Raw genomic sequence first — 26,034 nt, 5'->3', positions numbered from 1 at the left:
CTGCTGGAGCAACCCAGCCATTGCTGAACCATGTGCCGTGTTCCAGCTTTTGGAAAGCAGTCATTGCCCACAGCAAAGAAACTCTTGGTGTCCTGCTGCCTTTGCTCCAAGAAGGGGCTGGCATGGCCAAAGGGATGTTCTAGACTGCCATGCTCAGTATTAAGTGCCCCTGGATGGAGGAGCTCATTTTGGTCAGCATTTGGGAAGGTCCCTGGAAACTGTCTCCCCCCCAAAGCGTTCTTCCTCCTGACTTTGTCACCTGGCTTGTGCCCTCGAGCAAGGAGGACTCATGCCTTTACTTTGAGAGTTGTTTTAGGAAGTTTTGGAGCTCTTAAAATCCATATCATCTGCACAAAATAGACTGCCATTTAAGAAAGAGAGAGAGAACTATTAATCTAGAAAGTTTCACCACTTTAGAAATCTTTGTCTTGTAACTATTGGAAACACGGGCAGAGCCATACCGCAGTCAGCTAATTTTTTCCATCGCTTTTGAGAAAAATAATGAGCTAATTAAGCAATCTTCCCCTTGGTCATGACATTGCTGTTTTGCAGCATGAACCTCTTTCTGGTATGTAGGATATGTTGTTTCTGATGAAATCTGTTAAGCTCAGTGCGTATTTATTGTCAGATACACCTTCAAATTAGTTGGAAAAAATAATTGGACAGGTGTGCCTAATTTTTGGCAGCCAAACCTCTTGGTCTGAGTTACCAAGAAACAGAGATGCTGCAGAAAGCCATCTAGGTCTCTGCGTCTATTTTGCCTGTAACAAAGATCTCTGGTATTTTTTGAGCTTTTCTTCAAGACTTTTCTCTCTTTTTCTTTCCTTGCCACTCCCCCAATACAGCTTCTCAGTAGTCTAGCTGTCCTTAAAGAATTCCTTCATTTGTTTGATTTATTTTTTTTTCATAGAAGCCCTAAGAAGATTCTGAGAGGCATTGTATTCAGTTACAATCACATCTCAGTTCTTCCCATAGAGAAGACATGCATGCAAAAAAATCTCCACTGTCCATTAAAGAGCAATGCTTTGCTTTCCCATCTCTTTGGATATTCATCCATTGGGTTACTCTGAAAAATTAAGGAGGAATTTGTTTGAATATGTCAACATTCATCCTAATCTCTGTGACATTTGTTTGTTTGGGGCTCTTTTCATTGCTACTGTTTATCTTGGAGGATTTCAAGATTTGGCTAGACAAAGCCATGACTGACTTGATCCAGTGTTTGCAACTGTCCTGCTCAAAGGCAAGGTAGGTCTGGAGACCTCCAAATGTTCCCACCAAGTCACATATAGGCAAAGGAGTCATATGATGTCAGCAGTGAGGATTTAAAGGTGGATGCCATGATCAGATATTGCTGGAAACGGACTGAAAAGGGTTGTTCCTTATCATCCTCTGCATCTACAGCCTTTAAAGGCTGCTTATATGTCCAGTAATAGTCCACCTTAGATAAGCTATACAGACCATTTTCTTATATCTATCATTCAACGGCACATCAAAATGTAAGAGTCTGACTTTTGACAGCATCTGTGGGGTGCTGGGTGAGACAGTTTTCCTTTCAAGTTAGCCCAAGTTCTTTTCAAAAGTTCTTTTCTCATCGTCAGGCTGTCTAAGCTGCATTCTCTGAGCTATAGATAACAGATACATGCTTTGCAGCAGCCAAGAGAGGCAATGGCTGCATTAAATGAATTACAATTCAAGTCTAATAAGCATTACACATTACAACATAGTTAGGGAACGAATGCAAAAAATGAATCTTGGGAAAGGAAAACATGTCAGAATGCACGTTGATATTTTTACCTTAGAGTTTCTCAGCCCTTCTCGCTAGGAGGACCACCTCTCCTTACTTTTATTTTCTCCCCTTTTGATTTGTTTGTTTGTTTGTTCCCCTGAATGGATGGGAATCTCTCTGTGTTTTTTAAGATATACATCAGTCTCTCTGGGATGTCCTTTCAATAACTTACAGGTCAGCAGTGGGGCACAGGTGTGTGTGTGGGGGGAGACAGTTGACAGCAGAGGAGCTCGAACCTGTAACCTCCTTTCTGACATCTTTTTTCTTCAAATTATGTTAGGGAATCAGGCAGATTTTGAAAAGTCTTAAAATATTAATGTAGCATAAGCGAGAACCGAGTAGGTGGGGATTCAACTACTCCAATGCCAGCAACCAGAATAAAACAGATTAACTCTAAGGATTTGTCAGAAAAATGTCAGCTTTTCTATGTTTTCTTGTTAGTGCATAAAAAAAGAGATGAGGAAGCGAGATTCTCTCCTCCCTACTGCCCGACAGCAAAGCTTGTCAGGCTGTTTAAATGGAAGGGCTCCTCACCTTCTTGCAAAAAGCCTCCTACAGTACTACTCTAACAGTTTTCATTTACAGCTGATACAAATTAGACAAAACTTTTAATGGCCATTTCTGACTTTTATTTTCTCTTTTATTGATCTTTGTTTTGTGTGGCAGCATGCTGAAGTAAACACACACAACGGTTTCATGGCCACTGTTTGACATTTTTGTTTACTGGTAGAGAATGGGACTCGAGCCAAGAAAACTGGTCTTCGAAGGTAGGGATCAAAGGGATCCCACTGTACATATTGATATTATTTTCATTGTTTTGAAGTGACTGCTGAGAAGGGTTACCTGGAGGTTCAGAGTCACGGCAGATCAGGTCATAATAGATCAAACTGCTCTGCGCTGGCAGTAGGCAGTGTACGGGCAGTGGTCCTGAGTAGACGATAAAGCTCAGAGAGCTCATCAGGCTCAACAGCTCCAAATTCAGAGGCTTGCAAGTGATGTTTCTGAGAGGGCTGGTATTGGGGTTGATATTGTTTATCTCCTTTATTGGTGGTTTGGACGACTGGACGGTGTACCTCAAAGCGTGACAATACCCAACGCAGAAGCGCAAGTGGTGTGCGGGAGGACAGGACCACCATTCAGATACTCAGTGACAGCAGTGACACATAGCTGTTTGTGGTGATTTCATTCTCTAGGATCATTTCTCAGGAGCAAACCTGGAGCTCTGCAGCTGGGTGTGTGATAACTGTCTTGGTACAGCACTGCACGTAACTTCCCTGCAAAAGTTTAATTTAGTCTGTAGCTTTTAGGACATGCAGGAATTTCTCCATTTGACTCGGTTCTCAAACAGTAGTACACCTTGTCAGGGAGTTTCCAGTAGCACCTTAATGCATTTTCATGGAAGAATATCTTCATGAATTAAAGATTTCCATGGGATTTTTTTCTTCTGCTGTTTAAAATTTCTGGGCTTTCCTCAACAAGATCTGGTTGGTTTCTTTAGTACCATTACTTTCAAAATAACATTTCTCTTTCCTTCCATATTTCTTTCCTTCCCCTCCAGTTTCTTTTCATTTTTTCCCCACTCCTACACTATTAATTAAAAATAATAATAAAAAAAAAAGGATCAGGGGAGAGACAAGAACACCACTTCCTGGTAAATTCTCTTCCAAACACCTTCCAGTTTTTACTCCTGGAACTGATGATCTGCTGGTTGTCCACTGTCTGCTTCCTTTATTTCTTGTTAGTACTTACTTGTAGTAAGTATTTATTGAGAGCGAGCTGAAGAAGCATAGGATGAGCTTTCAAAAGTGATAGGTCATAATCTTTGTTTTACTAAGAAACCATGAACATTCCAGGCCTGAGGTGCTATGATAAATAATAAGAGAATTCCCTCTGTGTAGGTAGTTGAAAACACCGTATGTCACCTCACTATATTTGTCCTAGCATTTATTTCTTTTTTTCTTTCTTCTTTCTTCTTTTTTCTTTCTTCTTTCTTCTTTCTTCTTTCTTCTTTCTTCTTTCTTCTTTCTTCTTTCTTCTTTCTTCTTTCTTCTTTCTTCTTTCTTCTTTCTTCTTTCTTCTTTCTTCTTTCTTCTTTCTTCTTTCTTCTTTCTTCTTTCTTCTTTCTTCTTTCTTCTTTCTTCTTTCTTCTTTCTTCTTTCTTCTTTCTTCTTTCTTCTTTTTTTTCCACAGTTGGAAAACGTTACAGTATTACTAGGTAATTTAATTAATAGGAAATTGTCAGTACATTTTTACAGGCGTACAAGTCTGTATCCCACATTGGGATTTCTGTAGAAAAGACAAAACACAACAGCACCAACAGTGCACAAGACTTCATCCTGTAATGTTGAGGTCAAATCTAGAGATCTGACATTTGGAAATGATTGGGCTTGGTGGAAAGCTCCAGCCTATAATCTGTAATCCATGGAGCGAGTTGTATTATGTATTAGTTGAAACAGTTCCTGTCCATAATCACTAGCACTAATGGAAAGCCCTCTTCACTAGATATGGCACAACATGGGATCCCAGGTCTGTGGTTGAAATCAGGCAGGGAAATGGAAGAAGAAATAGAGGAGGTGCAGATAGCTGGAGGGAGTTGCATAAAACCATTGGCCACGCGGAAGTTAGGCAGACCCAAACATCACTGTCATTCTGCTTTAAATCCTAGTTCTTGCAAACCATCAGTGGTGTAATTAAAACAAAAAACAGACAGCTTTAAACATGGTGAAAGTGCCTTGGCTTTCCTTAAATTCTGCAATTTATTTTTTTTTTAAGATGAAAGAAAAGGTTACAGCTTAGTGCGAGAATTTGTTTTTCCCCAAATTTGTAAGATACTACAGCTTAGCGAAGATGCCTGGGCATACAGTTTCTGCTGTTCTTTTCTCCTGTTGTCCCTGGCAGTACAATTTGTTCCCCCAGCCTTTCCCATGTGGCAGATTTCCAGGTGCTATCTGTTTCATTTTCTTTGCAGGCGAAAGGATGCAAGCCTGGCCTCTGTGCTAGTTATTGCTGAAAACCAAGGAATGGGGGCATCCTGTACCAGTAGAGGAAAAAGTATTAATAGTCAGCACCAGTATTAATAGTGGCCATTGTTACAGCAGTGACAAGGTAGACCCAAGTGCTTCATTAGCTCAGTGATAACAGCCCCTAGACTGCAGAGACTGGGATGCTGAAGTAGTTACCTACACAAGCGGTCCTGTCTCCACGGGGCCAGCAAGTTGGCCACCAAAGACACTTTTGGTTTCTTTTTCTCTGTTCGAACCCAAAACTCTGGCAGGAATGATTTGTGAGATGGGATAATTAGAAGACAATACTTCTTACTTATTAATGTGTTCCTGCTTTGCTTGGTATCAGCTCCTCTATGACTCAGTGACTGAATCAAGGGTGGCTCTGCCAGGCCAGTCCATCCTGAAATGAGGCAAAGCAGGTTTCAGCTGGCCTATTTTTTGGATTCCAGCCTCATGCTAGTCCTCGCATGCCTGCTATTTCTGAAAGAAATGACTACTACAGGCTCTGACCCTTGCTCGTGGCTTTTTTTGCTGACAATACACGTGTGCTAATAATAGGCAGAAAAGCCTTTTCTTCCTGTTTGTAATGATCCAGTTCTTTTTGCAGCGACTTCAGAGTTAGCTGGGTTTGACACCAGAGGCAATAGACTCAAATCACAACCCCTTTGGACAATGGAGTTTAGATTGAAAAGAGCCTTTTCAAAAGGTAGACTTGTTAGAGCCAAAAATAATTGCCAAAAGAAAAAAAAAAAAAAAAAGAAAGTTTGGAATTGAAATTGCTGTTTCAATTTTGCTTTTGAAAGTTGTCAACATCTGACATTTTCCTACTGAATGTTAGAAGACAGATGATCCTGAGGTAGGATCTGCAAGCTTGCACAATATCCTCAACTTTTGAAATATTAGAGATGAGAGGAAAAAACAACTTAGCTGCTTTCTGCCTCTTGATAAGTCAAAGAAGCAAAAAGACCCCAAAAATACAAAACAAAAAAAGAAACAACAAAACACAGACAAACCTGAAGTTTCAAACCTAAAGATGAGCAAAACTTTTCAGGAGTTAAAAATGGAGAAAATGATGATTCACACTCTTCAAGGTGTGCTATCTGTGAAATCTGGAAATTGTGATCTTATTATGGTTTCAAATTCTACAAAAGGATAAAGAAATGAAAATTCGTAACCTTAGAGCACAATTTCTCATTTTCAGCATGCTTTCTTTTCTTTAATAAAATTGCTAGTCTTATGCATCTCTTCTGCTGTGCTTAGTGTCAGCACCCAGAAGGTAATTTCACAGGTTTCTCTTGGTGTTGGGTTATTCACTGTAGGGGGAAGTACCTGGTTATCTCTACCCTTATTGCCTTCTGGTCATGTGGAGTCCAGCCCTAGGAGCAGCTACAGATGCTTGAAGGGAATTAGCAGAGAGGATGACTGTGACAGACATTATTACAAGGGTAACAGCCAGAAACCGTGGTGCTGCAAATTCAGGTTCGACAGTAGGAAAAACCCTGCCCTGGAGTGGTGCAGCCTTCAGAGATGTGGGGGATTTCTGTCCTCGGAGATTTCCAAAGACCCTTCCCACCAGCGCGCATCATGCTGTGGGTCAGAGGTTTGCAATAAGGCAGTGCAGGCCGTGACCAGGCCGCACACTTCACAGAAACACAGCCATCCACGCAAGGCCCAGCTGCTGCTGGGAAAATCGTTGTGTTGTATTCTGCCACTTACAGATTGCTCAGGCACTGCTCAACACTACACCGTTTCCCTCTGTTCCCTGCACACACTGAAAGGCTGTCCCAAAACTGCACTCCTCCCTGAGCTGGTACTTTCTATACGAAATGTAGGCAGTTTCCCCTCACCCCTGGCTAGGCTGTCTGCACCGAGTCCTCGTCTCCTTCGTGCAGTGGCCTTTCTGCCCCTATGCACCCCATGATTTGCTCTGTACCAGACGCCTGATGAGGGGTGTAAGCAGTGGTGCCTGTGTGCCAGGATACTGATAGGTGTGTGCAGCAAATAACTCCATCCATTCACCCTATCCATGCCTGCGCTGAATGGGTGTATCTGACTCATACAGCCAGACCTCCCTTCCCTGCTGCCTCCAGCCTCTGAAGCTCCCTTGCCGTAGGAGCTGTGCTTATTAATACCTGAAAACACAGAATTTTGTTCTGCGTTTTGTGCCACAGCGCTCCTTTTCCTCCCAGTTTTTCCTGTCACTCTAAGCTTCGAAGTTATCGTGACCTTTCTGCTTTCCATCCTTCGTCTTGCAGAAGCCTTTAACTTTGTATCGTCACCAAAACTGATTTCAGCAGCTTTTGTGCCAAGATCAGTAATGACTAATAAGCTGTATTGTGGCACCCGCTCATACATTTTCCTCCTTCATCTTGGCAAGTGTTTGGGGTGGATCTGAGACTCATCATTCAGCATGGAGCCTTGCACTGTGGAAGATAAAAGGGAGGAATGGCAGGGGATTTTCAGGGAGTTAGCACTGTCCTGTGTCCTTGCCAGCTTGGTCACTGTCTTGTACAAGTAAAACGCAGGTGCAACACGTGCCTTGTGGATGTGCTGTGTGGGATGGAGCACTGTCCGTGCCACCCAAGCACGGGCACTGAGATAAGATAGTCAGCCTCCCAGACCTTTATCTTGTGATAACTGAGCACAGAAGCTGAGAGCACCTACAAATACAGGGAGTCTCAGATCAAACACAGGATGGATAGGAGAAGCTGGAGTAAAGAACTCATAATTTCTACAAATGATCCAAAGAAGTCTAATCAGAGCAGCACCACCCATTCAAACCAAAGTGAAAAATAAATCAAGGTGCTGTTTGGGAGTTACTCCCAGCTACTGACAGAAATAACATCCTCGACAGGTTGCAGATGACTGGCGTTTCGCAAGGTTAATGGTCCCTACTACTCCTTGAGCTGTCAGTTCCCTGCACTGTTTGTTAGTCCCTAGAAAATGGCCCCATTTCCAGCAAAGTGAGTGAGGTGAAAAAGAAACCTTAAATCTCACCTAGGCACAGGACTGAGAGTGATGAGCTCAGGCAGGTCTAACAGCAGTTTCCTCTGCAGCACTGGAAATGCATTCAGCCTTTCCTGGGGAAATCCAACTCTGCTCACCCAAGGACCTCAGAGCAGTTTGAGCTCACAGATGGGATTAGCAAGAGCATGGATGTCCCCTCTGCATTTATTGCTCCGTGGTGTCAGCCCCCTTCACAGTTAGAGTGAGCTGGGAAGATGTGTCCACACATCATAGAAGAGCAAATTCAGGATTTCCAATACCTCAATGTCTTTCTCCACCAACGGCTATGGAGATCTCTTGTCCCTTGGGTTAAAGGAGCAAAGGAGCAGCAGAAAGGGTGTTCTGGACTCTATTCTACTGACAGCTGGGCTAGCAAGGAGTCAAAGCAGTGATGTTAATGCCCTAAGCTCTGAGCCACAGGTGAGGTTGCAGGACTGAATGTACTGAACCTTTGCAAAAAAGGTAAGTGTGTGAGTAAATGGGATTTGGGCTATCACTTCAGGATGCTCCCATATTTGCCAAAAAGGTCTGGCACCAACCCAGCACTTCTCCAGGCATGGCAGGACTCTGTCCTCTGCACTCCCAACCTTTCTCGTGCTTCTCAAGGGAACTTTGGGGCAACAGTGCCCCATATTTCAAAACCCACACCGACTTGCATTACTTTTGCCTTCTACCTAATACTTTCTACCTTGGCCAGCCAAGGCAAATCACATTTTGCTGTGCTCTGGTGTAACAAGAAGTGCAGGCTAAATATACTAAGACCTAGCTGATGGGCTTGGCTGCAAACTGCATGCAGTCTCCAGGAGCTCGTAGATGTTGTGAGCAGATAACCCATTTTCCCATTGCTTATCTTTCCGTGCACTTCTGGCTGTTTTTTCATCTTGCTTAGTTTCCAGAAGAAAGATTATGATAACCTGTGGGAGATTACAGCTCAGCTTGGACTTAATGCACTTTGGAGGCTTTCTAGGATATCATAAGAGGAAATTGTTGAAATGGAGTTTTCCTTAATTTCTGTATTGCTGTGGAGCTGTTTTCCCCCGTCTTTTAAGTGTCATTACAGGATTCCAGAGAGAATTGTTTATTAACTGATAAAAAAAAAAGTCAATGTTTTTTAAATGGAATATTGGATTTACAACTGTATGAAGAGACTTACCCCAAATGTGTCCTTTGGGGTAGGGAGATTTCTCTCTTTCTCTCCCTCTGAAAAAAATTGAACTGTAGGCCCACAAGAGACTTGTTGGATTGATTTGCCCATGTTCCCATTCTTCTCTCTGATCCTGACATTTTGTTCACATTGTATTTGTCATAATGTGCCATTTTTGTGATACAAGTGGGAAAAGTGATGCCTGGTGTCAGTTTGGAGGCTGGGTTTGTAGGGACCTGGGTGCTTAGGGAGGCCACCACCAGCTCTTGAGACACTGATGTAACGTTGCCAAATGGAAACTGAAATGGTCCTTACTGCAAACCAAGACAGCTTTGAAAGGAGTTACGCTTGTAGTCAACCAAGGTATGTGCCCGTGTGCTATTTTGGACTGGTGTGACAGAGGTGCGAGGGGAACCTCCTTAGAAAATCAAGCTCCTCCAGGAAGAGAGGCTTACTCCTTTTAGACCATGTAATCCTGCTGGTGTTCTGGCTCTTTAGACCACGAATTATTTATTTATTTATTTATTTTTATAGAGCTTGGGGCTTGGTGCAATTTGCAGGTAATTGGATATTCTCAAATGGCAAGTGAATAAACAGAGTCAGAGAAAGCAGAGCATGTTTCCCATGCTAATACCAAAAACCACTGTGGGATGACACATTCCTCTTCTGCTCCAAATGATGACTTAGTCTGGAGCTGGCACAAACCTTTTGCATCCTTCGCTGGCAATTAATTTGCCTTCCGAAAGAGGGTGGCTGACCCCAAGTGGAATGGAGCACAAGTTTTGGGTCCCTGTGCTTCTTGTAGGCACAGAAAGAATAAGTGGTTTGTCTGTGTGCTTGGCAGCTATTTTTCCCCGTCTGGGCAGGAAGGCAGCATGGAGGTGCCTGGCAGAGCTGGTAGTACACGACGAGGGTCATTGCACCGCAGTCAGTGCCCCTGCACAGCAAATCGATTGAGCTACCAACAAACCCGGAGCTGTGAGCGAGCACTTGAGTTTTGCTGTCAGGCTATTTACAGTGGCTGCTCCCTTTTTAAGTGCTGTTCACCCAGCCAGATTTCCAGTCGTCTTCTCCTTCTGTGCATGCTCTGCATGTTTAAATGAGCCTTTCTAAAGCCCTCTGTGAGGCTGCTGAGAAACCCGCCGCTCTCCCTCCCTTGCAAATTGGCACGGAGACTGTCTTGCTGCGATGCCTCCTGCGTGTGATAAGCAGACAGTGGCTGTGGTGAGAATGAAGAAGTTCTTGAGCAGATGAGACCACAGGTTTCCAGGGAGATAAAAACAGCTGGGACTTTTTCCCCATGGGGTTCTGTTATGACACACGACAGTGGAGGACTTGTGCTCCGTGGTGAATTACTGTGGTGTCTCTACAGAAAGGCCTTACCTAGTCCTCTCCCCTCTCTAGAGCCAAGGAGTAAAGCATCTGTGTGGGCTTAAGTTGTGGAAGTTTCCAAGGCAAAGACGCAACCAACCTGACCTAGCGCTGCAGGTAGTCCCAGCCTCAGCCCGAGGTTGGACGAGAGACCTGCAGAGACCCCCTCCCACCAGCACATCTGTAATTGCTATGAACTAGCGTGCTCCATAGCCAATCTTTGCAAGTTTAGCCCCAGCTGGCGTTGGCAGGGGGAAACACTGGATTGCAAGCCAGGTCCTTGCACCACCCAGGGGTTGGGTGGTGAAGGACCCCCTGTCCAGCCCTGGACACACTGATGGTAAAGGGAAAATAACCCTCCCTCAGGAGCAAGAGGGAGCCACAAACCAGCTGCGAGCAGCATGCACTGGGGACAGCTGAGTCGGCAGTTCTCATTGCCACTGCAGCCCGGATCAACAAATTGGAGTTTGCCTTATGCTCCTCCGCTCTGCTTCATTTCTACCTACACTATTGACTATAGACCACCCACATCCAGAGGTGGCCCCTGCCATTTTCAGCCACAGAGTTTTCCTAGAGGTACCAACATTATTATTTTTTCCTTTGCATTAGTTTTGCGAGATCAGATATCCATGGTGCTGCTCTGGAAAACGCAGTTTTCTGCCGTTACTCAAGACATGAGCCCTGCCAGGTGTGGTAGAAGATGTGGATGTCCTAAATGTGGGAAAGGAAAAAAAAAATGATGGTAAGGGGGTGAGAGAGCTGAGAGGTTTCTTTCCCAGGACGTTAATGGTCCGTCAAAGCAGCCGGGAGCAGGCATCCCATGCAAGAGAAGTTCTAGGGAAAGTTTAGGTGAAAATCTCCCTGGAAAGGATTTTGGGGAATAATCAGAGAGGATACAAAGTTATATTTCAGGGTTCATAAAACAAATGGAGGAGGTGAGATGCATCAAAAGGCCTTTTAAATGGACCAGACACTGATTTTTCCACTAATATCTGCTGAGCACAATACGTGGAATTCCACACACCCTGTGTTTTGAGTGGTTTCACATGACTGCCCACAACTTAAGAATTTCATGGCATTCCTCATTTTCTCTGCTGATACAGGAAAGACACAGCAGTATGTTTATGAATTACTTTTCTTTGCTTCCAGTCCTTGGTTTATTGGCTTGTCCATTACTCCCAGGAGAGATTAAGAGATGCCGGTGGGCTTCTGTGGAAGGAACTGGTTGAATTGATGGTAGCCTCTTTCCCAAATTATCATAATCATTGTTGGTTTGTGGGTTGTTTTTTTGTTTGTTTGTTTGTTTTTAAATGGAGCATTTCATTGCAAATGTGAAGAGTGTTCCATCTGGTTCCGTGACTGATTGAAAGCTAAAACCAGGTATGGACTTTTCATTTGAGAAATACATTTTTTAAGAATGAAAAAAAAAAATCCAGAAAATGTGATACGCTCTTTATACTAGACCTATGTCAGGTACCACCTTCTTCTTGGTACAGAGACTGTACCAGCGATGCGATATGATCAAGATAAAACTCCTCACTTTGATCCACCTCTTTGTCCTTTGCAAAGTCTTGCACTTTTCTGGAGCAGGTGGATTGACCTGCTTCCCACAGACAGCCAGATATTCTTAAATGATGCATAAAATGTGAGTTATAGCCACCTTACCTCCTGGCTTTGCATATTTACAGGGATGATTTGGTTATATGATCGTGTGCGTGTGTCTTTTTTAACTAGTATTGTGTCTTTGTGCACAGTGGCAGCTGTAGTTAATTATAAATGATTAGTTATTCTTAAATATGTTCTTTTGTATTGTCTTGTCAATTCCCAGATGTTTTCGGAAATACTTCTTGTGTTCCAGCTAAAAAAGGATGGTTGCTTGGAACCTCCTGAAATAAGAATGTATTTCGAAAAATAATGGGAAAGAATTTCAACAGCAGATGTTCGTTTTTGTTTGATCTCCATAGCAGTTCAGAACACAGGAGTCCAGGGCTCCCAGCAAACCCTTCTCCACTGCCTTCTCACTGACCATGAGCAGTGCAGCTTATTGAAACAAGGAGTTTAAATCAGCAAATAGAAAAAAAAAATAAATATATATATATATATATAAAATACAAGGTGCCCTAATGGTTCCTACTGTTATCTGAAATGAAGAAGAAATATTATCTCCATCTCCCTTGTGGACAGATGTGTCTTATAACTGATGCTAATCTTCAATGCAAACTAATCTGCATTGTTCTCCAGAGAGAGGAGGAAAATGATAGATTTTTTCCAAAAAGTTTACACATTGACAGAGCTTGATGTATTATGGTTACAGTGGCATGGACAGGATGTTTGTTCTGGCAATGAAGTGCCGTGATTTGTCATGACAAGCTGGTATTTCCCTTCCCAATATCTGCAGAAATAAGTGAGCAAGTAGCTTTGAGTTGAAACAAAGCAAACTATGGAAGGAAAAGTAACTGTGTTTGGTTTTGTTGTTGTTTCGTTTTTTCATTTGAATGGAATATCTTTCAGTAAATTTCAACATATCTGGTGCAAACGAATCTAAAATTCAAGGTCAAGGGACGAAGAAGTGTTTTTCTCTGGATCCAGTTTGGTATTTCGATAGATATAAAATGCGAGGATTTCCTACGGGAAGAGTTTTCTGAAGCTGTATTGCTTTCATTTCTAGTCTTGTCCCTTTAATACCTGCCATGACTAAAAGATGGTGGAATACCAGCTATTTCTCTTGTGTTTGTTGTGAATTTGTGCAGAACTATGTCATTTAATTTAATGGGTCTCTTTAAAACCCCTCCACGTTTAACAGCAGCACAAATATGTAGCTTGTCTTTTCAATACAGAAGAGGGGTCTCAAGAGCAGGCCAGTGTCAGAATAACGCCGACCTTGGCCTGCCAAACCATGGCATCCATCAGAAGTGTGGTGTTCTTCTAGGACTGACGTAAAAGGCTCCTGCTCTTTTCTCCCCACAAATTTCTAGTCAGCTCTAGCAAATCCTCTCACAATTTGGGGGAAACATGGTTGTATCTGCATCATCTCCTTCAGTGCTCACCTGCCTAGGATTGCCTGAGCAGGGAACAGAAACACACGGCCTTCATCGCAACTCACTGCAAAAACCTCTAATTAGGCACTTAGTATATTTGGAGGCTGACACATACCTTATAAGTGCTGATTTTTAAATAGCTTACCAAGTAGATTGTGGGTCCACCAAGGAGATTTCAAAGGGATTTTTGCCCTCTTGCATAATATCTTCTTCCACCTTACAGAAAATGGATTTTTTAACGTGCTGCTATAAAATGTGAGGGCTTGCTGGTTTTGTTGTGTAAATCATCGTTCTGGAAATCTTGGCTGAAGAAGCATTTTTTCCAGCTAATAAGATGGAAATTCTGCCTGCCTGAAAGAACTAATGAAGCACCCAGAGAGGGACTCATGTGAAGGCAGAAGAAACAACTGTGGAGGCAGAAAACTCTCCGAGTGGCATTTTTCCAATAAGCTGGTCCATTTTGTGTACACTTTTTGGAGCATTGATGGGGATTTCAGCTTGGGACTCAGGAGACAAGGAAATGAGGCAAAGCAAGAAGAAAAGTCAGCCTCAGGGAGGAAGAGGAAAAATCTCTCGCTGATGGAGCAGGCGAAGGCCCCCTCCCCACATGGTGCAGAGTACTGAGGCCTGTGCACACAGCATGGCTGGGAAGAGTGCACTGGAAAGGAGATTTCCCAAGAGAAATTCCACCCAGAGCAATGACTAAAGCAGTTATCACATGCTTTCAGCTGGCATGTTTTTCAAGGCACAGGCAAACTCTGGTGAGTTAGCTGGTGGTTGGTACTTACTACTGGTCTGATTTAGAAGCCACGTGCAATAATGAGTGGCTCCTCTGAGGAATCACCTGCGGGCTTGGGAAGGAATGCAGAGAAAAGAGGGATGGACCCTCCCCTCAAAGTTTATTCCCTTATGGTGGTTCAGATCCCGGGAACAAGTCTTGTTAGTCTTGATATTGCCTAATAGTTGAGATAAGGGTTTTGACTTCTCCCTGCTTGCTTTTCTCTTCCAAAAAGTGAAATTATAAATGTGTCACATGCAGAAAAAGTTCTTGCAAGACACAACAGTGCTGCTGTATAAACTCAGAGCAGTTATTTGGAGGGGACAATTTCTTTGTCCCCCTAGAGCTGGCAGTGACCTCTGCATTCTCCTGTGGGGAGTAGCAATATAAGCGATGTCTGGAGATTGTGAAGCAGTGCCATAATCTGACTCAACGAAGCTCAGCAGTACCTCCAGTCTGTGTTGTATTCAGCACCTTAGGGACAGTGTACCAGGGACAATCCTGCACAAATTGTCTCGTATGGATCCTGCACGGACATACAGCCACGACACCTGTTTTCAGGGTGGGCAACGCATCTCCTGAACAGAAGGTGTGGAAGGCTGGCTGTGTGCCTGAAATGGGAGATGTGTCAGCTGGCAGGCTGAGGAAACAGCTATTTTTTTATTCAGATGCAAGCTGATGGTGAGGGCTCCAAAACGCATATATAGTGCAAATTAAATTGAGGTGGGAATAAGCAAAGCCATTTCTAAATGAGTAAGTAAAGGAAGACCGTACTTTTTCCAGACTATACTTTATTTGAAGCAGTACTAAAGGTAGGTGACTAATGACTCGTGTTTCTTAGGGTGAACAGTGCTGGGAAAGGAGGTGCCATCCTCTTTATAACTGCTAACACCTTTAGCATGTCAAACTTAAGTTCTTATCAAACCACAGTAGCACTTCTAATACTTCTCCTACAGCAAATTTTTTGTGTCAAGTAGGCTTTCTGATGATTTCTGGTCAAAAACTACTAAGTGATCCACTGGGAGCCTTGGGCAGGTAGTAAGGACCAAGTAAAGACCAGCACTTTTGGAACAGCAGCAAAACAGTGGAGATGGGCAGCCAGCCAGGGAAACATTCAGATAGGGCTGTTCCCACCTGTTTTTCCCCAAGTAGATATTTGGGTCTTCCCTCCTCGAGCTAAGTACTAGCCTGCTAAAGGACATCAGGCACACTTTTCCAAGACCTGGGTGTAAGGTGCTGCTAAGGGAAAAGCTTTGCCCAGACTTTCAGAGGGTTTGCTGGTACAGGCTCCTGCGAGGTGGGATTGTAAATCCAGCACAGTGGCTCACGTGCAGGCTGGCCTTTCCTGCTTCCAGGCTGAAATCTCCAGCATTTCAGCACACAGAGTGACTCACAAGCTTCGCTCAGCTCCCTGCCAGGCAGCAATCCTTACCTTGCAGCCTGACTCCTGTCATTTATCCAGAGTTTCCACAGAGACTCCTCTAAAGGCTCTGTCTCGTGGGTTAACTTCTGCTCCAGAGAAATATATAAATGAGCACTGTAGCTAAATCAATTTGACACTCACAAGTGCTTAACAAAGAGACATGCACCTGAAATCAAAGCAGTTCTGAACGGTTAATCGATGGTAAGTGAATCTGCATTAAAATGCGTGAGAGAGCTGTGCTGCTGTGCTCCAGTTTCAACAGGCTTAAGAGGATTTCATACAGCAAGAGAGAGACACTACACAACAGCAGGAGGACAGAGGCAGCATTTCCTCCCTTGATAACCCCAGATCACCAGCGCAAAGAGAGACCTGTCCCTGTTTTCCATGCTCTGGCCTTACCCCTTTCTGGCCAGATGTCATTCAGCAAATTTGCTTGTTTGTAAGGCAGCACAACAGCTCTAGCCAAAACCAGCCTCTCTAGGTTGTAACCATGAATCATTTACTGTCTCTGTAATCCAAACCAAAGAGGAGTTGTGAGAAATATTTCTCCCAGAACCTGTAATACTGTATAGATGTGCCATTACGGACCTAGCCTTTGGGTAACCTGTAAACCTTTCAGTGTCTGCCAGCGCAGAGCAGCTCATGGTGTAAAAGAGCTCAACAAAGGGCTTTGCCCTTGGCCCTGGAGCAGTCAAGTTAGGATGACACTCAGCAAATGGAAAATCCCATCCCATCCCTTCTTTGCAAGTAGAGGAGGCTCGGAGCAAGATAATGCAAATGAAAAGTCTGGCCCTGTGACTTCCTTATCCTATGACCCATAAGCAAAGTGGGGGCTGCAGTTTCAAGGCAATTCACGCACTGCGGATGCTCAAATCCTTGTATTGTAATGAGAGCTGAGGTCCCAGATCTCTTAGGTGCCCTGAAAAATTTCAGCTTGTTTAACACTGTCCTGGGCCTGCAGACCCATGCATCTGATGAAGCAATACTCCCTACTGATGCAGCACTCTTCCTCAGCCCGTAGATATATCACTGCAGAATTCAAGACGGCTGCATTTCATCTGAGCCCACACGGGATCATGTGAGTCAATGTGTGGAAACCACAGCGGGGTAAGAGCCTCTCCAGAGATGTTTCTGGATGCTTTATGACAACCAGGAAATCTCTAGCTCTTTCTGAGATCAATTTTCGCAATAACCTTCAAAGAGCCTTTCATTTATTTGCTTTAACCTTGTTCATTCTGAGAGCCAAGGTCACGCAGGGAAAGGCTTGCACAGAGCAACAGCACTAAAGAAATTAAAAAAAAAAAAAGGCAAGCGGGATGACTCTCTTGAGCTGTTGCTAACATTTCCAGCAATAGACCTTCAAGCACGCTCTATATATAGCAATTAGTTAAAGTTTATAGTTAACTGACGTGACTCCAAACTGCATCAGACAATCAAGCCTTCAGGTAAGAGTGCAGCAGCTCCAAGGATGGCATGGATGCTTTTGAACAGAAATACTCAGCTTTTTCTGTAAATTATTGCCTCCTTTTCTTATCAGCCTCCCAGCTGGCTGAGAGCGTTGCTGCAGTGATATGAGCTAAACCTGAACATATTTATTTCAGAAACACGGTGTAGCCAGCAGCAGAACAGGTAGAGCTCTCCAGTGACGTCATGGAGGGGTTTTAGTTCAGGGCTAGAGTTATTTGTGGCTCTCCTCAAAACATCTGTTGATAAACCAGCAAAATAACTGAGGTTGTTTTGTTCATTTTCCTTGCTATTTGCTGCCAATTAGAGATAAATAAGTAACTGCCATCTTTAATGAGACTTTAGTGACACTGGCAGCAAGCTTTTGATGGCAGATTGCGAAGGGAAAGCTTTATGTGTGTGCTGGGTCAGTTGTGCCACCACAAACCTTAGAAACAAGGAGACCTGAAGGTCTGAAATTTATACCCCATGAACACATGGGCCCAAGAAGGGCTTAGTAGACCCTGCCCCATCTAGCCATTGACACACTGCATGGCCAAGTCTAACCAAGGAACCTCAGTACTAGTGGTGATGGGACCTGCTTCCCTCTCTACATCAGTGCCATAGCTACAGCTTTCTGGTTTGAGGAGAAGCCCCTTGGGTGGCTGCACAGATGGCTATGGTGGCAGAAACACTTCTGCACACTTGAATGAAGGGCCTGTGCTTAAAGGAGTGGATTGTTTCCGTTGCAGTTTTGGACATCTGAACACAGTTAAGAGTCACTAGATGTGCACCCAGAGGGGGCAAAGAGAACCAGATCTGTAGGGGCTAAGCTATGGCTAGCACAGTCCTCAGCAGGACAGGGAGTCACCTTAAGTTATTCATTGGCCTGCCCATTCAAGCTGGGCCAAAAAAAAATGTTATTTTATTGATGATTCTGAACCTCTAAACTGAGCTCACTAAGTAAATGTCACCAGGGGTAAGTTAAAACAATAGTACTAGAGTGGGAAGGGGGGTTACGCAGAAGGAAATACTGTGAGGTAAGATAGTTTAAATATGCTTCAGTTCTACTTGCAATATACAAAAATTCTGAAGGAAAGGCCCTCCAGCATTGAAAATCTAGCTTTGAAAACATAAAATCCTAGAGTTTTTGCAGGTTGGGATCTCTGGTCCAACCTCTCAGTTAGAGCACAGCCAGCTTCAAACGTAGCTCAGGAAAGAAAAGCATCTTGAATCCAACCATGATCAGATCAAGCCATTTTCGATAGAGGGGAGCCTTTTATGTGGAAGCTCCTCAACTGTTCCCACTAAGTTAAGCAAGGGATTGGCTAGCTGGCAGCTGTTTTCAGGACAGAGTTTTTATTTGCCTGGTTGCTGTTTTGCTCTTCACAGGGTAAATGAACGAGAACAGGTTGAGCGTAGGAGACAGGGTATTCTTACCTTTAGAAAATGAAAAAGTAATACAATTCTTTTTCCTCTTCTCCCTATCTACTGGGCGGTTCTTGGTCAAGAATTAAATATATCTTGGAAACTGACATTCTTAATATGTTCCCCACTTGAGATGAGAGGGGAGGAAGCCTCGGCTCAGAGAATCAGAAGGAAAAAAAAAAAGTAGCTGTCCCTCTTCAGTGAGCTAATGTATTACCTTTGCAAATAGGCTATTTGAAAGCTAGTTGCCATTGATTTCACCTGCAGTTGATTTCAACTAAGTCATCACCAGGGACATAACATGCATAGACCCTGCTTCATGGTCAGACGGGTTGAGGGTAGATGTAACTTTAACCCAGTTGTTTGGCCTCCTCCTTTGGAAGAAAAGTGTTCCTGATATTGCAGGCTGGGGGTTTATCAGTGCTATGAGGAGAAAATGAAACAAACAAACAAAAACTACACCTTTAAAGCAGAGTTGTCCCACAGAGGGAAGGGATGATGGGCCACATGCTGCATGCACTGGCTGACATGTTTAACGGACAGCACTAGTGAGCTGGAGCTCCAGGTCTGGCTCGTTATTATTTAATTTTTCTTTTTACAGAAGAGAAAGGGAAACACTTCCCACACTGGCTCCCTACCATCAGCAGCTCTGATCTGTCATGCTCTGCAGCAGGCATGACGATGTCGGGGGAGTTCCTTCTGTTCGCTTCCTCTCTCCTCTGCCTGTGGGAGGGATCCCAAGAGCAGCAGGGTTGCAGTGGCTGCTCAGCTAGCCCGGTGCTGCAGCTGGGCAGCAAAAGGTGCTCTGGGGTAATGCCTTTAGCCTCTGGGTTTAATCCCATGTAGTTTGAAAATTGCTCGGCTAGCCTGGTTTGATTTGCATGGCCCAAGGAGCTGAGACACAAGGCACCTTTGCCCCAGGGGCGTTCCTGGTGGGCAGGTGGTTCACAGCAGCTGCTGGAGGTGTGCTAGGAGATGCTTGAGCCTTCCTCTCTGAAAACATTTGCAGCATTTGCTGTCTCCCCTGCTGCTGTGTTTTCACACCACGCCCCTCCACAACAGCACTGAGAGTGTCAGGACTGAAGCTGTTCATCCAGTGAACCTCCAGGTTTCCCCTCTTCACTCTTGCTGCAACCAGTCCTGTACCTGCATCCATGTATGAGATGGACTAAGGCTGAATCAGTGGGACAGATGCTGTTGTATGAGGTCCTAGCTAGGCCCTTTGCAGGTCCCCATCACACACACACGCTTCCTGGATGTCCAGGAATGCATCTTCAGCAAATAATCATCTTTACTTGTTCACAGTGAATTTCAGTACATTCCCTAGATTCACTCATGCCTACCCTGCCAGGATGTTGCTGACCATTTATAACCAAGCAAAACAGCTCAAGTGTAGAAGAGAAAACACCGTTCCACCAACCCCCAAACCTGCACCTGAATAAATTTCCTGAATATGGCTGCCAGACACCACAAAAGTGTTCAGATGCTGGGCAGAGAAGGAAATTCTTCAGGTAAATAGCTCAAAAAATATCGTTCAGCTCTAATATAAATCCAAAATTATTGGTATTTCTCCTGCTTTCCAAAGAGTTCATATCCTCTGGTTTTGTACACAAGAAATCTTCTGCAAGTCATTTCTACCTTAGGCTACACTCAGCTGTGGTGTAGCTTTCTTTTCTTTTCAAGCTTTAATCAGCAATGAGTGGAACCAATCCATTTTGTGCAGACTTCTGGTAACATAATTAGTTAACTGAGGCCTTTGTCTCCTTAAATTCAAATATGTTACACTTCCCTTCCCAAACCTTTAAATGGATACAAAATTAAGTTATCTTTGGGGATTGTTCTGGTGTTGGCATGCTGTTTGTTCAGAAAGCTTATCTGCAGCACCAGGACAATCTGCCACTTAAAATGCAACAGCTGGGGATATTTTATTTTCTCATGCTTGGTCTGAAAGCAGAGGTGTTCTTAATTAATTTTTAAAATGCTCCTTTAAAAGGCTCTAAAGTAATTAAAAGAATGACAGGAGATGTGGTATATTACCAGTGCCAAATATGATTCAGACAAACTGTCACTAGAAAATGTCTTTGACAATTCAAAGTCCTCCAAAATCTATTATTAAAGCTGTTTGGGCTTTTTCATTTTTTTCCTCCTGTCAGCCACAGTGCTAAACATTATCTCAGATCTAGCAAAATACAGATTACTGCAGAGGGCTCTATTGTGTTTTATTCTATTCACTGGCATTGGGAACCTGTCGGCTACATGGGTTGTAGCCTGTGTCAGCCAGCACCAAGCAGCGTGATTGCTGGGCAATTGATTTCCTCTAGTGTGGCTGGACTGAAGGAGCATGAGAATCCTGCCTCTCCTATTTCTGCTTCCAGACTGCAGAGCAATATAGTAAGGGAGGGCTTTCCAGCATGTCATTGCTCTTGTCTTTACTATCAGCCCGTCCATCAGTCCAGGTGATTGGGTTTTAATTGCTATTACCCCTTCTCTGGGTCGCTTCTATCCCCAGACCTCTATCCCCTCACCTTTCTACCAGAAGTCACAGACGTTTTTACATACCATCCTTTTCTTTTAATAGGCTAGCTGTTCTCTATCCATCCATGTCCTTTCCCCTCCACAAATTCTGCCACAGTTCTCTCATTCAGCTGCGATTTCCACACATCCCCAGCTCCCCATCAAAAAGGCTGCAGTCTCTATGCACACCTCCCCAGCTAAGCTCATGCAGGGGTGGAGAAGGAACGTGATCGTGGTCCAGCCCAAGCTACAGCCAACCTATGCTAGGCTCTGCCAGGCTCTGCCTTTTGCAGGCTGGATGACCACCGTGAGCTGGCACCCAGCTGGGATAGAGCATAGCTTTGTACAAAACCCTCCTGCCTCGGTTTACTTAGATGGTGCCAGAGATGGAGCCAGGGCCTTGGTACCGCTGTTTCTTTTTGAAAATACAGTGCAAAAATAGCACGTTAACCGTAAATACTGCATTCTCCCACTTTTAGCTTTCGGTGGCTGAAGCCTGCAGCAATTTGGTTATTTTTGTGCAGCGTTAATACTTTGACAGCACCTCCAGGAGCCACCGTGTGTCACCAGCTTGCTGAGCACATGGGGCATGGCCAGCCCATGGAACGGCCATACTGGTGGGCTTTGTGTCTCACATGCCGGTCTCTCTCAGGGAGCTTAATCCCCCTTTATCACCTCAGTGATAGATGCGTGGTCACCTTCAGCATAGAGAAAGCAGGTGTTTTTGTGGAGCATTGGAAGTTGCTGCTGCTGAGCCAGCTGTGCTCACTGTTTGCACCTGGGGATATATACAGTGAGGTTGTCCCATGTGGAAGGGTAAGGAATGAGCTAGTGAGATAGAGGCAACTTTGCCCTAAGAATAGATAAAGCCGTGAAAGGGGAAGCACGGAGGTGGAGAAGAGGGGTTGAAAGCCCTCAAAGGAGAGAGATGAAGGAGAGTTGCATGCAGCAGGCCAGGTGGCCACAGGATATGAAAATCCTCCCACTGCTCAGATTTGCCTGGCAACTCTTTTTTTTTCTTTTTTTTTTTTTCGCTGCCAGCATTGCTGGTGTATTGCCATACAGATGCGGCCTCCATCTGATGGGGAACGGCAGAGGAGGGAGCTGTAGGAATGGATCCCCACTCTCAGGAGATCTGTGCCTTGTGAAGAGGCCACAGTGAAGGTGTTGGCTCAATGGCAGCACCCAGCTGCTCACGGCCCTGGGATGTTGTCTGCCACCTTGTAAGTGACAGCTCTTTTACAACCCTCAGAAGCAAGTGCTAATTAGGAGCCCAGCTTCATGTACCAGCAGTGTCCTTCACCACAGCGAACGGAGGGATATGGCAGTGTCATCTGCACAGCTCCCTAATTAAACGCAAACAGTGAAAACTACTGGCCCTTGAAAAGCAACTGTGGAAATAAACCATGGAGGCCTTGTTTTATTTCTGGTCACAGCAGGGTTAAAATCTCTTTTTGGGGCCTACCTGACAAAAAATCTTTATTTAGCTCTTCTGAGAATAGAGTCAAATAGGGTTCTGTATTCCAACCCAATGGCACAAATGCCCCAGTTTTTATGCCTTATGAATAACAGGTTGTGTTGTTAAGTAGTACAGGGTCCTCTCAGAGTCTGAAGTGGTCTCTTCATGCAAGATGAAAAAAAGTCCTGAGTCAGAGACTGAAGCAAATCTCTTTAGCAGCAGTGGTGACAGCAAAGGGTGCTGACACTAGGCCCTGAGGTTGGTATTCAAAGACAGCTGTGGTGTAGGTCTAAGAATAAAATTAAAAAGGAGAGGCAGCTGCTGGAAGGGGAGAAGGTCTGGAAATGTATGGTGGGGTCTGGGGTGGAAGGAAGTCTGGCTCCTTGGGCTGAGGAAGTGCGAAGGAAAAAGAAAGAAGGTTTGAAAGCAACCCCAGGCCAAACACTACAGTTCATAACCAGGAGGAGATCACAGAAAGGAGCAATGTAAGCTTTGGCTTACACAAAAGCTACACAATGTGGCTTTGTGTAGGATAAAAGTTTCGATGGGGTGTGTGGGAGGGGATTTTTACCCAGCATATCTGTTTGCTCCTCTCTTCCCTCTTCAGTTACGGTTCATTGGAGCTAACAGTGCTTCCACCACAGCCTCAGGCTTTCAGCATCTCTTCTTCTCTCCCTTCCCCTGGACTGCTTTGCCCAGAGAGCTTTTCCTTCAGCTTTCAATATGTCAAATTTCAGTCCTTGCTCTGCGATGAAGTGGCAGCAAGCCCCAGCAATATCCATTCAGGCATGGTGGGTGTCTTTTCTGACCGTGCAGCATTCCAACAGATGCAGCGTTTGCAAGAGGCAAGCTGAGGAGATATTTCCAATCAACAAAGAAGAGAAAGGAACGTCAGTGTCAAGGCCTGGGCTGCTTGGCAGCCTCCACGCAGAGGGAAGTGCAGGGATCTCTCCATCCTGGGCATTTCTGTGGCCCGTGTGAGGAAGTTCATGGACTCCCAATGCGGGTGGGAAGGGCCCTCTGTTGGTCTCTTACCCAATGTCTCTCCTGGAGCAGGAATACCACAAAGGTAGAAACCTGCTGGTGATTTTGCTCTCCAGTCTCCATGAAGAGTGCAATAAAAAGTGAAGCACGGCACCTTGCTGGAGCTCCATGTTGATGGGCTTCATTTGCCTCCAGGCGAGGAAGGTGCGTGAAGCAGCACAGGCCAGTGCTTATGATTTCCCCTGGGAAAAAGGCAGGAGCAAAGGTGTTTAGAGTCAGACAATCTCTTCAGCTTCTGTGCACCATTATATACACACGTAATATTAAAGGCAAAGCTGCTGTGTTTAAAGACAGCACCAAGCCTTCCTTTCCAAAGTGAAACTTTTTCATCCCTTCAAAGGACTGATTTCTTTGACCCAGCAGGGAGGAATCTGACATGTCTCACCAGGAGGCCGTGGCTTGGAAAATATGCTGTGCTTTCTGCAAGAAGCCTCCTTGCACACCCAATCTATCCTGAAGGCCTTCACCCACATAGTATTTTGGACTGAAGACAAAATTTGCGGCCTACATATTGCAACTGAGTCAACAGAGGGGAGCAAAGGAAACGTAGCTCAGCAAGGCCCTTCAGAGCAGCCTTGTCCACCCTCTGTGACACAGAGGGGATGGGAACATCGAGTATCAATTTATTTCTCAGCACTTTAGCAGCAGATGCTCCAGACATGGATCATCTTTAGACACAAAGTGTCCTTCCAGTCATGTTTGAATCACCTCCCCCAAGTTCCCAAAACCAGCCAAAAAGCTTAAAAACACATGCTTAACTGATATTCAGCAGAGGTAGCTTCAGATCAACGACAAGTCCCCATGCAGCGGGTGAAGGCTCTCCTCTGAGCGCACTGCAGACTACAGAAATGCTGTCAGGGAAGCTTTGAAACTTGGCTGAATCCTTCTGTCACAGGAATAAGGCAGGCTGAAAAGTAAGTCTTGATATCTGCTTGGAGACAGTAATGCTCCCCCGTGGCCAAGCCAAAGCCACACACAAGGGAAGTCTGTTACTGGAGCAAAATAATAATTTAAAAAAAAGGGCAAATGAAGGATGTTGAAAGAATCAGCCAGGAAGTAGAAAAGCTGATCTGGAATGAGGCTGGTCCAGGAAGGAGGTGAGGAAAGCAAATACGACCTGGTCATGAAGAGCCCTGAGAGCTGTGGGACTCACTTGTGGAAGGAAATTGTAAGGCAGAGAGGCTGGCAGTTTCAAGAGGCAGGGAGTTTTTATAAAGACATCTTGAGTTAGAGGCCATAAAACTGGAGTTTTCAAAGGGGTATCAGGCTTCTTTCATCCAGAAGACAGTCCAAACTCACTTCCTATTTTGTAGGAAACTGCCAGTTTAAGCTTTGCCTTGCTTTATATTCCTGGCTGGAACAGCATGCAAATGCAATTCCCAGAGTATTCATTCAGAAGGTAGTTTTGAGATGTGAATTTTGTAGTGAATTTATTTTGCCTTTTATTTTAAGGTTTTCCTTCTCAGGGAAACACAGTGTACCTGAGTACTACCAAAAGGACAACCTAAGACACTCTGACAAACTTTTAAATTCAGAATTGCCAAACGCAGCTTCTGTATCATGCAGATCTGAAACAGCTGTTGTAAGTGAAAGAGCCTCTGCTTATATTACAAGGGAGGCTTGGCAAACTGTGCTTACAACCAAGAGACATTTGGGTATGGAAATGGTCGTCTTTGTCCCACAATGCATGTCTGTTAAAATAGCACTGCATAATTTTACTTAATAGTAAAAGCTTTTGAATTTGGTGGTCTGATCTTAACCAAACTTATCTGTGCTCCCTGTCCAAGAGATTTATCAGAATAAGTCATGTCATAATGATTTGGCATCTGTAGACAGCCTTACAACATGACAAATTTAGTAATAATGAGCTTGCAGAGTCTTTCTGTGCATTGCAGCTTTTTCTAAGAAATTGGCCCATTTGTGTTTCTCCATCTTCGTGTAGCAGGAGATAGGAAAATTCACTGCAATTTTTCTCCCCTTTCATCTGTCCAGGGAACCAGACCTCCAGGCAGATAACCTACAGCCCTAAGCCAGTTTGTAGCACTTTGCAAAGCCATTGCACAAAGAAACTGGATAAGAGAACTGGGGAGTGAAAAGTTTGCCATGTGTTTGAAAATGAGCTTGTGAAAGGGTCTAAAAATACAGCAAGAGCAACTCCGTATGGTGCTTTAATTAGTAAAAAGGGTTTCTCTCCCTATAACAAATTGTAAACCTATGTCACATCAAAGAAAGGAAAGAAATAATAAAAGGCCCCTCCAAGCTAGCCTGCTCTCTGCTACTGAAACCAGACTATAAGTAAAAGTTATGGACTCCTGTTTTTTTCATTTAAAGTGTCACATTTACACTGTTTTTCCATTTGCAAGGCACTGTAACCACTCACGGTGCTTCGTGATAACATGTTATGACTATTAATAGCTATCAAACACTATGAATCCCTATTACCTGCAGTCACAGAGCAACTTTTTCATGTAATGGTTTCACTGAAAAAAATACATAGTGCACATTTCTGAGAGTATTAAAGAAAGGTTTGAGACTGCAGGAGGATTTTGTTTAAGGATTTAGCTTTATCTGGCTACCAAGCTGTAATACTAAATC

At 44.2% G+C, this 26,034-nt stretch overlaps 2 long non-coding RNA genes across 4 annotated transcripts in view; one reads left to right on the top strand and one right to left on the bottom strand.

The window, feature by feature from the left end:
* The window catches only part of LOC310897887, a 60,095-nt gene extending 37,995 nt beyond the window's left edge, over positions 1-22,100 (top strand). The window contains exon 3 of the long non-coding RNA XR_014582664.1: positions 21,978-22,100. This is a non-coding gene — a long non-coding RNA (uncharacterized lncRNA). The remainder of the gene's footprint in view (positions 1-21,977) is intronic.
* The window catches only part of LOC310897886, a 5,444-nt gene continuing 1,504 nt past the window's right edge, over positions 22,095-26,034 (bottom strand). For 2 of the 3 annotated variants that reach the window (XR_014582662.1, XR_014582663.1), the window contains exons 2-4: positions 24,199-24,325; positions 23,431-23,621; positions 22,095-23,245 (exon numbers count right to left, since the gene is read on the bottom strand). This is a non-coding gene — a long non-coding RNA (uncharacterized lncRNA). Of the gene's footprint in view, positions 23,246-23,430; positions 23,622-24,198; positions 24,347-26,034 lie in introns of all 3 variants that reach the window. The other variant, XR_014582661.1, reaches the window with a different exon arrangement.

This window comes from Anser anser (assembly GCF_964211835.1).
Source record: "Anser anser genome assembly, chromosome: 3".
Lineage (NCBI taxonomy): Eukaryota > Metazoa > Chordata > Aves > Anseriformes > Anatidae > Anser > Anser anser.
The sequence above is the reverse complement of the archived record's forward strand: the minus strand, read 5'-3'. Positions and strand labels throughout refer to the sequence as shown.